Here is a 12,906-nt window from a genome sequence, read left to right as displayed (position 1 = left end):
AAAACCTTTATATAGCATTCTTTCCATTATTTGTGCTTCAAAATACTTAGATCCTATCAGAATATAAATCCCCAAACTGCCACTGAGCATGCATACCTGCCTCTGATATCGCATACGAGTCTTACTTGCCCTGCAATATTAAATCATAAAGAGTGATTCAGTCTGTCTGAATGTGTATCTAGACTGCCCAGGACACTGCCCAAAGTATGCAGACACAAGGTTACAAATGTTTTTCTTACAGAGCCAACATCAATTTCATCAATGTGTGTCCTTTGGTAAAAGAAACAAGCTTTCAGATAGCAGCATGGCCATATGCCTTTTCCTCATTTTAAAATAAAAACTGGTCATCACTCTCTTCAGCAAATGCATATCATGTAATCTTAGAAGGAAAAAATTCCCCAAAATAATCACAAAGCAGCATCTGGCTTGATGCCACTGCAGAGGTCATGTAAAATCAATCAAGTTTCCAACTGAGGTACCCATCAAACCATTTGGCTTCCACAGATGTATCTGCCTAATTCACTTAAAAATCAATGGACGTGTCATTACCTTAAATAAACTTCAACTAATAAATTAAGACCAAATTAGTAATATTAAACCATCTCTCCTGTTAACGCCGTGGTAAACCATTCCATTGTAACATTCTGGGGCCTTGGCTCATGGGTTTCTTTTACTCTCTCTGCCCAAAATACCCATCTTCATGTCTCCATCTATGGAAATGTTCTCACATTTTAAAATCACATATAAATAAAATCACACTTGTAAACATTTTCTGTGTATAGAAGGCATGATTACTCGTGAAAGACTCCCCTCGCCACCAGACCACCCCGACATAGGGACTTGCACAAAGAAAGTGCCCGACGTTTGATGAGTCAACCTGAAACTATGAGTCCATCTATTTCTGGAAAAGCAAACATACATATAGGCACAGGAGGAGTTAGAACCCTAGTAGATCACTCTACTCTTTGATTTTCTCTTAGAAAACCAAAGGTGTTTTATCATGAAGACAATTAAACCAACTTTTTTATGTATTTATTTTTAAAAAATCTTTTACTTCTGTATTTACATGGTATAGGGTCTTGCTGTACAGTTTGGACTGGAAGGGATCCTGCTGGCTCAGCCTCCCCAGCTCTGGGATTACACTCATGCGCCACTATCCCAGGTTCTAGGTCCAGCATACAGTACCAGGATTAAATCTGGGTCCTTGCATTTGCCGGGCAGGTACTCAGACTGCCAAGCTATCTCCCCAGCCCAGACTAACTTTTAAATTGACTTTAAATTGTGCTACAAGTGACCTGCAGAGAAACAGAGGGGTATCACAAAATATGTTTAAAATTAATGATGGACCAGCAAGATAGCTCAGCAGACTAAGCACTAGCTTAGGCAAGCGCAGGAACTGGGATTCAATCCCCGGTACCACATGCTGCACCAGCCCCACCCCCAGGTGCTCTGAGCCAGCAATAGAGTTGGGGCATGGTGGCTCACTCCTATAATCCCAGCACTAGCGAGGCTGAAAACAGGAGGATCACTATGAGAGTCTGAACCATGTAGTGAGTCCCTGAATAACTTGCCAAGAGCCCTTCTGAAGTTGACCTGTACTTCCACAACCAGTTAGGGAGAAAACACATATACAACTGAAGACTTACTGTGAGATTCAAGTAAGAAAATCAGAGTGATGTAAACTGGAAAATGCTACTGAAACATAATTTCATCTGTCCAATTTAAGAGAACCGTAAATTACATTGAAAGTTCAAAATCTCAGAGATATAAATTAGGAGAAAAGCTGCTCTTCTATGGAGAAATGTGAACACAGTATACATCCAAGCACAGCAGATGGCCTACAGCTGAGAAGGGTTTGTTTTTGGTTGGCCACCCACCTGCTGAGAGCCTTTGGCAAGGCACTATGACTGTTGAGGGTCAACTTCTGCCCACATCAGAGGGATAGCAAACTACTCCAAAAGATGAAGTTGTTATTTTTCATAATTCACCAGCTAGAGACATGACACTAGGCCAAATTTCACCTACCCTATGGGGGATAATCTTTAAAGTGTTTACATACACCACACTGGCAAACTACTATGTTACATCCCTCTAATTTGTATGAAACACAGTGCCGTATTTCTCTGATTTGTGTGAGACACTGTGGAAAGGAATTAGCCACCAGAACATAAGTCAAAGTTGGTTCCACTTTTTCCAGTTCCTGTTTCCCCAGGCTCCAGCCATACCTCTCTCCCACACTCCCAGTCTGGGAAGGTCAGTTCCAGAGCCTTTCCCTGAGTGCTCCCGCTGCTGGCTAATTTTCTTGTCCTGTTTATTTTCTCTTTATCCCACTTCCCACTGGAGGCTAACATGATGGTCTTTGTTCCTGTGCCAATAAATTCTTCCAGCTAAGCTTTCTGAAAGATAAAACGCTGCACTTGGCTTTCCTGACAACAGTGGTGTCCAGGTGAGGGGGGGAAGCATTAGCAGGTTTAAATGAGTGATTAGCAATACACTGGCACCTCAAAGGGCCACAGCGGTGCTAATTAAGCACTTAATTATGAAAATCCCTGATGAATCTGTGCAGTTTCACATGCTTTGCTCAGCATTCATTTTGATCCTCTGTATTTGTAATAAAGCCCATAAATATAATATTACACAGATATGATAATCCAACTTATTTTTACAATCATTTAAATGCAAGATTAGAAGTGCATTAATTTACTGTTACATCCAGTGATGCCCCTCTTGCTCTAATATCACGAAGCAACAGTGTCTGTCTCGGGTCAGATTCGCTCACCTGCACTGTGGGTAGGAGTCTTCACTGATGGGCACACAAGTGCATGAAACTGGAAAAGCAAAACACTCAAAGGGAAACTAGAAGAGGCTTCTCCTTCTATGAAAGGGGAGTCAAAGTCGTCTTCAGGTTGTTAACAGTGAGATCTGCAGACTAATAATTCAACTCATGTCACCTCTTGCTTCTGAACACTACTGAAGGCAAATTGATCTGAAGCAGACTAATTTTTAACCTAGTATCCAAGGTCACAAAGATCACTCACAATCTCAATAAAACCTATCAACATCTTTGAACTCAAGGTAATGTTCCCACCCATATGTTACACTTAAAACACAGATTTTCTACTTTTCACATATACTAAAATAATGTTCTGAGAAGCTGGACTCTATTGAGAAATATAGCACTAAAATATTATTCTAACCACTCACATGTTCCTGCCAGCTTGAACCACAGGTGCATGGATGACAGTCCCACTAGATGACTTAAACTGCTGGTAGTACAAACAGATCTAAGCACTTTATCAGTCTTTCTGCTATTAAAATTATGAAAAAATGTAATAAATGTACCAAATCTAGTAGTTGCTTCAATTTGACTATTGTCCAAATATAAATACCAATACTATTCATACCAATGTAAAGATTCATACCAATAATCAAAACATTTGATTAATCTATACCCATAGTTAATAGTTTATCAATAATTCCCTAAAATTTAACATAGAACTCTTACAAGTATCCCACTGCTGGTGTATCTGATGTGCACCTACAACTGCTATACCACAAATTAGGTATAGTACGACTGTTTACAGCAGTTGAACGTTTTCCTTATGGAACTGTAATATGATGACAATTGGTCTGCTAGATCAATATGTTTCTTAGCATTATTTTAATTGAAGACCCTCCAAGAAGCAGTGCAACCTATCCTACGGGACAGTCATGCATGTATCACCTGCAGTTAAAATAGGTGGGAACCACTAAATTCAAATCAGAGCTGCCTGTCAGTGAGACATATGAATTATGGCACTTTTGTGAATTTGTTGAATTTAGAAAGTTTAGAGCTGCTTGAATAAATACATGAATGAATGAGTAAATAAATCAAAGGCACAAAATCATCAGTATTTAAACCACAGAGGCAGCTGAAATAGCCATGCATTACTGCAAAGTAGTTTGACTCTCTGCTCAGTAAATGTTTTATTAAAAAAAAATCTGTCAGCATTTGGCAGTCATAACAAAGATATAATAATAACAAAGACAAAAATAATATATGCCCCAAATATTCATTGAGTATAAGAATGAGCAAAATTTTAGCTTTGCTGTGTGCAAGACACTGGGTAGTGTCTTCAGTGAAAAATTCTGATGATTGTACCAGTGCTTTCTCTGGGAAACTTTGTAAAAAAGAGATTTAGCTAGAACACACCAATAGCTTAATTGCCTGAAATAGAATTGGGAAGAGTAAATAGTTTTTCTAGTACTCAGGTTAACCTAACCATCTGCAATAAGGCTTTTCCAGAAGAGCTGTGGTCCCTTGTCCCACAGTCTGGGTGAACAAGGGGAACAGCCCACAGAAACATACGGATGAGGGAACTGATAACAGACTGTGACTTAGCTGCAGTTTCACAAAGTCAAAAGGACAAAAGAGGGAGGGGAGAAACCAAGAATTACGGCTTCCAAATCAAGTTATGCAAGCATTAAGAGGATGTCTTCAAATTTAATTAGCCATGTAATACAGTGTAGATAATCCAGGCAAAACAATACAAGTATCAAACATCTCATACTTACCTGACGTCTCATTCCATAGAGTTGCACTAGATTAATTTTATCTCTATTAATTTAAAATAGCAAAAGCTCAGTTAACTACTCAGCATACTGTCTAAACAAATCAAGCTGGAAGCAACTTATGTCACACAAAACCTCAGACACTAGACACTTGGTGGCATGTTTGGGGGACCCAAAGGAGAGAGATTTTCACAGGTCAGGTCCCAGAGTTAAAGAACATACACAGGTAAAACAGCAGCCACAACTGCAGCCAGCATGGATCAGAGCAGAGAGCCACAGCAAGAGCCACCTGCATGTTTACTGTATAATTCCTTTTTTTTTTTCAACTTGGAAAAGCTTTATTCTACAGTTTTGGAAAACTTAGGAAAAATGTTTTGTTCTATATAGGCTAGTTTAATTAGAATTTTTATGCTTCTTTATTCAGTTACATACAAAAATATATATGGAGAAAAATAAGCACTGGGATCTGAGTACAAGATGAAGTTCTATAGCAAGAACCCATCCTTTTTCTCTCTCTTTTATTTATTTATTTTGTATTTTTTTTTTTTTTTTAGGGAAGGGTCTACAGGGTGTTCAGGGTCTCACTAGTAGATCAGACTGGTAGTGATCCATCTGTTTACAGCCTCCCAAGAGCTGGGATTACAGGCCTGCACCATGCCCAGTCTCAATCACCATCTCAGCATGCCCCGGGGGTGGGGCCAGCACAGCCAGGACCTGGGATCAGGCCCCGGCCCCTGCACACTGTGCTTTAATCCGCTGAGCTATTTGGCCGGACCTAAGGGCCCATTTTTGATGCAGTGTTTTGGGCTACCTAGACCTATTAAAGTGTTACTTTTTTTTTTTCAGTGATTCTAAATTTCATATAGAACTTAGTTTTTGTTTTGTCTGTTTCTTTAAGACATATGCATTTTGTTTTTCTTTTAATTTTTTAATTATATAAGTAATAAAAGACTATAAAAATTCTTGCATTTTGTTAGTTAAGACAATTGTGTAATTCTCTCCAAAAATCTACTTTACCATATTAGTATGTGTTTTCTTATAAAAAGTTATATACATTTTTCAGCAAAGATTTATGATTTGTGAGAACTTTTTTTAAAAAATCACCCATTGTATTTTCAAGCCTTAGCATGATTTTCAATTGCTCAAAAACATAAAAACTTATTGATGTCACTTGATTTTACTGACCCATCATCCATCTACTTTCTATCAGTAGATATAATTTTTCAAAACAGTAGTCAGTTCCCCTTTTATTCCGTCTTTCAGTATCATCAATCTTTTCAAGGCAGTGAATATTGCACTTTGTACCAAAGAGTGTTTGAATTTCAGAATCTGGAACATAAAATGGTAGGCCTCTATATGTAGGTGGATAATAACAGAAAACAGACACAAGGAAGCGAAACCCTCTCATCAGTAGACATAGCACCACATCTGTGTAGCGTCCATGGTCAATGGGGTTCACAGCAACTAATGCCCTTCTGTCCCAAATCCTGTCAAATTTACCAATATTTTTTCTCAAAAGATCAAAAATGCTGCATCAGTTCAGTGAAATGTTCCCTGAAGAACTCTTAAATACTTTTGCTCCGGGAATTTCAGGGATTGGTTCTTCTGAGCAAGAAAAATTCTGCTCCGTAAAAAACTCCTGTATAGGAGTGATGATAGAGGACATCCTTGTCTTATACCAGATGTGAGAGTAAAAGATTTCAGTTTTTCCCCATCTAGAATTATGTTAGCCATTGGGACGTCATAGATAGCTTTTATCAGATTGAAGGAGAGGCCATCTATCCAATTTTCTGTAGGACTTTGAACATGAATAAGTCTTGGACTTTGTCAAAAGCCTTCTCTGCATCAATTGAGATGATCATGTGGTTTTTGGATTTGGCTGTATTGATATAGTGTATTACACTCATAAATTTGCATCTATTGAGCTATCCTTGCATCCTTGGGATGAATCCTACCTGGTCATGGTGTATAATCTTGATGATTTGTTGTATTTTATTTTCTAGGATTTTATTGAGGATTTTTGCATCTATGTTCATGAGGGAGATTGGCCTGTAGTTCTCTTTTTTTGTTGTGTCTTTCTCTGGTTTTGGTATCGTGTAATACTTGCCTCCAGGAATGATTTTGGGAGGACTGCTTCCTTTTCAATTTCATTGAAGGGTTTGAGGAGTATAGTGATTATATCTTCTGAATTCACACACCTAGAATATTTATGGCAATGGACTACCAATTTTTGACAAAACTAAGCAAAAAAAAAAGGATATAAATGAAGGATGATTTTGTATCTGTATATACAAAATAATTAGGATAGATATACAGCTACTTCCTTTTAATTCAATGAGAAAAAAGATTTGTACTAATAGTGTTTGGACAAGATATCAAGTCTGTATCTTGTACTATGAATAACTACTATGAAGAAAACAATATGCAATTAAGTAATTATTGAAACTGTCCTACTAATCGGTTTTGAAACTGTCTCATTGCTATTTGTTTCTCAATAAAATTTAAAAAAAAACCTCTTGTATCCCAAGTTCACTGGTTTTGACACCAGCTACACTGTGTCCCAGGTCTGTAAACCATTTCATTTCACTGCTTTCCCACGAAGAGGAAAAACACTCTCAGTTCACTCTCGCCTTGAAGGAAGGTATCCAAATGTTTCTTTAATAACTAATGTCCTTCTTCTTGATGAAATCCATTGTTGTTGTTCACCCACTTGTCTTGCCATTCTTCCAGGGTCATGACATGACTCTTCTGTGCCTTGCCATCAGGGGACTCTCTAGTATCGAGGGAAGTTCTTTAATCATTCATCGCTTTGCAGATACTGCTGTCTTATAGGCAGAAATCTCCAATGTCTCACCAGATGCCCCACTTCCAGCCACTGTTTATTGTATAGCTCTTATACAGCTTACTATCATACACTTACATTCTTATATAGTGTTGTAACCAGCACATGCATGTCTACTTGTGCTAGACCATGGTTACCTAACTGCATCCCACTGTGTATCTGTGCTAGACAAGCAAGGTTACATCCTCAGGTGTCTTTAGACAGCCCTAAGCTTTGAAGCAGTCTGAGTCGTTCCTCACAAAACTCCATGTAGAATCAGACTGAAACACTCCCACCTTGGAATTCTTATTAGAGATATACTAGTATGGAATTTCCATGCAGTTTCAAGACTACAAAGCATAATCAGGCAGATACAATTATGTAATCCACAGTGGCTATGTGTGTTATGTCCTACTTTTCATCACAACCCAACAGGAAAAATGTTATTAATTTCATTTTAGAAATGAGTAAATGGTGAGTCAGAAACCTCAGGGACATGGCCAAGCCAGAGACGGCAAGGGGCGTATGTGCTTAGCTTGAAACCATGCCACACAGCCCCTCTTTGGGTTGTATCAGCCTGGCTCTCAGCTGTTTTTATTTTCCTCGTCTTTTTGATGTAAACTTTATGATTGATAAAATAAACCTCAATGACAATAAGCCTGTTCTAAGAAAACATGCACACAGGGATCAGAGTGATGAAAACCCCGCCAACCCCATGATTCTTGGCTCAGAGCCATATTAGAGATTTCTAACTTGCTATGAGACCCTTGGGAATATACTAAATGCAATAAAGTGGTAACATGGTTTAAAGTAGTGATCCTTTCTGACTGAATGATTGTGGATTTATAGGGATGTAAGTGAATTTTCCTATAGTTTAACCAATTAGAGATACACTTACATGGAAAGTACTATATTTTCTGAATGTTGAAGAAGATGTATACTAGAATCAAAAAGCTAAGTCAAGGTAGATATTTTAGGTCTTGAGGCCTAAAAGTACTGCATGCAACTGAAACAGAAGTTGTATTTGTGAGACTGGACTGACTCATTATTAGATAATGTGGACACAATCTAGAGATCCATTAATCCATATCAACTATAAGCCTATGGTGGAACCTAATAGAACATAAATACAATTCAGGAAGCCATACATTTCATGTAATGTAATGTAATGTAATTCTGCTCCAAAGGGCTGACAGGTAAAACAAAGAACTCAAAAGATATTCTAGGAACTAGAAGCTTGATGAATTAAACTCTACATGTGATGCATTTTTATGTTCAAAGATCAATTCAGGATAGGCAAAAAGGTTTATGAGCTACATTTTTTAAAGAAATCATGGGGACTTTCCTTTATGGCTGAGGAAGGAAGTTGGCATATCCTTTCCTTAAAAAGTAAGCTGGATAAAACTGACAAAAATATCACTTGCAGAGCTGTAAGAATTTGAGGCATACTAACACGTAAGAGACATGTATGCTTAAAAAAGCACTAAACTTTGAGTAAGAACACTACGTCTGGTGCTCCCACCCCAACCCAGGGGCATCTCTTGTCTCCCCACATCAGCTCATGTGGTGGTTGGGCAAAAGTGTGCCCTGGAGGATAAGGATCAACAGTTAGGATTCCTCATCAAAAGGGCTGCTCATGTGATTACAGCACACCACGAACACTGTGTACCACATTATCTGGGAAAGAGGCACATTCCTAGAAGGCCCAGCAGCTCTGTCAGCCTGGCTCAGTCTATTCCTCACTGAAGCTGCACACGTACAAAAAAAGGCAACCAGGACCTAGCAAAAGCTATTTCTGGGCAGACATGGTAATTAACTAGGACTTCTCATTCACTACCTACCCACACACAGGCCCACTTATATTGCATGGACACCCTACTGCCCAGAGTGCCTGTGCACAGTCTCTATACAACCAATACCCAGACTCTAACCACTTACAAAGTTGGTCTTAAAAACAAGAATTTTTTTTTACAAAACTAGAAATAATATCACTGCCATAACATCACAGATGAGACCTGCTTTATAGACTTAGTCCAGAAAATTTACCAAACAATGAAAAATATAACCAAAAATTCATAGCAATAATCTCTACTAAGACATATTAGAAGTTATTTTATGATCTAAATTATAAAAACCATAACATGGGCAAAAACAATGAAAATATCTTTCATATTGATGGAAATATAGCAAATAAATATCATCGCTGAATTGGACTTAGCAGGTAAAGGCTAGAAAGAAACGATAACAAATATGTTCAAAAAATGGAAGAAGAGAGTCAGTGATACAGCACTGCACTTGGGTACCATATGTGAGGCTCTGGGTTTAATCTTCAGCACAGGGAAGAAGGGAAAGAGGAAGAAGAGGGGAAGAAATGCCTAAAGAATTAAAGAAAGTCATCACAACATTGAACCAACAAATAGATATTCTCGACAAGGACACAGATTTTACATTCAGAGAAAGCAAATGGAGATTATGTATTTGAGTATCATAACTAAAATAATAAATATGCTACAGGGACTCAACTATAGATTGGAGAAGAAAGAATAAATGACTTAAAGACAGCCTAGTAGAAACAGTTAAGTCTGAAGTGCAAAAAGAAAAAGTTGGGGGGAGGGAAGAACAGAAGGGGACAATATCAAACCTCACAAATCTTTGAAGCAGTAACAACTATAAGAATAGAAAAGAACAATCAGAAGCAAATGAATTCCAGGGATAACAAATACACCTAGGTATGTCAGAGTCACACTGTTAAGAATCAAAGACAAAAAAATAAGTATTGAAGCAGCAAGAGTAAAAAGTATTTATCATATGCAATTGAGCATCAATATAATTAACAGCTGGCTTTTCATCTGAAATTAGGAAGGTCAGAGGCAATGAGATAACACATTAGAAGAGCTGAAGGAAATAACTGCCAACTAAGAATTCTATACCTACCTAAACTATCTTTCAAAAATGAAGGTGAAATAAAGACAATCCCAAATAAAGACTGAGAATTTGTTTTGAGTACAGTTGCCTTATAATATTAAAGAAATTTCTTTGGGAATTTGCTGCAAATTTAAAGAAAGAAATAAAAAATCACTGCATATTAGTTACTTTTCTCTCATTCCTGAAACAAAATACTTGACACACAAAGTTAAAGGAGGAAAAGTGTATTTAGTTCACAGTCAGTCGAGGTTTTAATCCATATTCAGCTAACTCCAAGGCAGACTGGCTTGACAAAAGCCAGTTTATAACAGTCAAAGACAGCAAAAGCAACAAGAGAAGGAAGAGACCAATCCTTTCTGTCTTTTATATTGTACCCAGTCTACTGAGATTAGGGCAGTGCCAATCCAATCTGTGGACTAATCCAGCAATCACCCACCCTTAGCAACCTTATACCATAAATCAATCACACACTCTGCCACCTCTGAAAAAGTCCCATGTAAAACTGCATGAAGCTTTGGGGGAACACACAAACACATAGTGGAGCTGGAAAAATGGATCAACATAAAAGATTTTATTTCTTCGCATCTTTGAAAAACATAAGAATTTCTACAGAAGCAGTTATAATACTATTAAATAGCTATAATGATTTATTAATGCATTTGGAATATATATAAGTGCAACATATGACAATATATAAATGTATAAATGACAGAAATACACAAAGTAAGAAAAAAAAAGAAATGGAGCTAGGTTAAAACAAATTTTCTACATTTTCTTGGAAATAAATTTGCATTAATATAAAATAAGCTGTGAAGTTTTGATGATGAGTCAAGATAAATTAAAATCATGCTTACGGTAATAGCTAGAATACATATGGCTTGAAAACATAATAAAAAATGCAGAATAACTGCAAACTGAAGTAGTTATGGCCTCAAGCATTTCAGGGAAAGAATACTCAACCTGTGACAATGGTTCAAGGGAAGAAGTTAAATGAACTATTTCAAAATTAATCAAGCAATGAAAAACATAAACCACGGCAAAAAGGGAATTTAAGATACGTTACTAAAGGCAAAGGAAGACTGGATTTGACAACTCATTGGATATGGAAGGTAACACAGGAGATGAAGATGAAGCCAAGGTTTTAAACATCAAACACTACACAGATGGTGCTGCCATTGATGGAAATGGGGACAACAGGAGGAGGAGGAGACATGAGGAGGAAGACAGTGCATTCTCTCGGGGGCCACCATAACTTTAGCCATAGCTGGCTTCATGAGAAGGTGCCAGCCATGCCACAGAGATGCCTGTCCATTAGAAGGCCACAAGATGTGAGTGTCCCATGATGCAGGAAGAAAAGAGGTGAGCGTCGCTGAGACGATAATGCTAGCCAGATACAAATTCAGGGACTGCTACACACCTGTTCTCAGCCAACATTCACTACCTACTCAAGATCTCAAGTTCTTCCCCTTCTGAAATCGATGTTATTTGGAATGAAAGCAAGGTAACATCAAGGGGAAAATGGAAGACGCTAGTGGTGAGGGGACAAAACAGAAAAGAAACAAGAAACACTGGTAGGTGATAAATCTGGCAATCCCAAGAAGGTAGGCACACAAGGTTTTCCAAACTATAAGTTAAGGAGTGAGATGAAATAGGGCAAACACACCAGAGCTGCTGGATCAAGGGAATGCCACCACGCATAGTTAAGAAAAACAATTTTAGACGCAGTAACAGGGAAAGCATCTATTCCAACAGTTCTCTAAGAGATGAGGTTTTCTGTACCACACAATAACAGATGGAGAAGGACAATTTAAGAAACTGACTATTGAAATGTAAGTACATGAGAGGCAGGAAGTGCTGTGAGGTGTCCACAGCATGCCCATGTATCTGTTCCAGCTGAATCATCACCACCCAGAAAACAAGCCGTCATACTCAGGTCTAAAACTAAAAATCAAGTAAGAGCCCTTTAACCTGTAACATAAAAGAAATTTTTACATTCAATGTTTTCAATGCAATTTTTTAGTTATTGTTGATTTTACTTGCCAGGACTTAGTCTTTATACCTGAATTTCTCTCTGCAGCTCCCCAGATGCCTTTCTTTTATTCCTTCACCTCGTCATCTCAAGTTCTTTCTACTCACCACTACATGAGATTCCCTCCAGCAACACTTTAGGCCAGTCAAGGAACCACTCAAAATTCCCACCACCAGGACCTTCCATTTGGAAGATCTCTGCCTGCTAGCCATGATTTGGTTCCAACGCAATTTCCCAGCACACACTGACGCTTACTACTTTTAAGCTAAATTATATAACTCTACTTTTCATGTGGTTTATCTTTCCATCTTTGTCCTTTTTCTAATGTGTACCCATTCCCAACTCCACGCTCAAATACTACATCATTCACAAAACCCTTCCTTATGATGCAAGCTGCTTCATAAAATGTATCTCTCACACTGCATAATCTAGGGAGAGTTGGCTATCCTAGTGCCCTAGGCATCATGTTGAATATTCTTCATTGTTGCCCATGCTTCATGATTGAAGTAAATAACAAAAAGAAAATGCAATTTTTGTGACAGGATATACATCATTACATTACAAATGAATCATTGAAATA

At 37.9% G+C, this 12,906-nt stretch overlaps 1 protein-coding gene and 1 pseudogene across 6 annotated transcripts in view; both read right to left on the bottom strand.

Moving 5' to 3' along the window:
* The window catches only part of Ryr2 (ryanodine receptor 2), a 681,083-nt gene that overhangs the window by 414,434 nt on the left and 253,743 nt on the right, over nucleotides 1-12,906 (bottom strand). The window lies entirely within an intron of this gene.
* On the bottom strand, nucleotides 5,729-7,356 carry LOC105743469 (annotated as a pseudogene).

Source organism: Octodon degus, unplaced genomic scaffold, assembly GCF_000260255.1.
Source record: "Octodon degus isolate 3935 unplaced genomic scaffold, OctDeg1.0 scaffold00127, whole genome shotgun sequence".
Classification (NCBI taxonomy): Eukaryota; Metazoa; Chordata; class Mammalia; order Rodentia; family Octodontidae; genus Octodon; species Octodon degus.
Note: the sequence above shows the minus strand (reverse complement) of the source record. Positions and strands in the feature narration are given on the sequence as shown.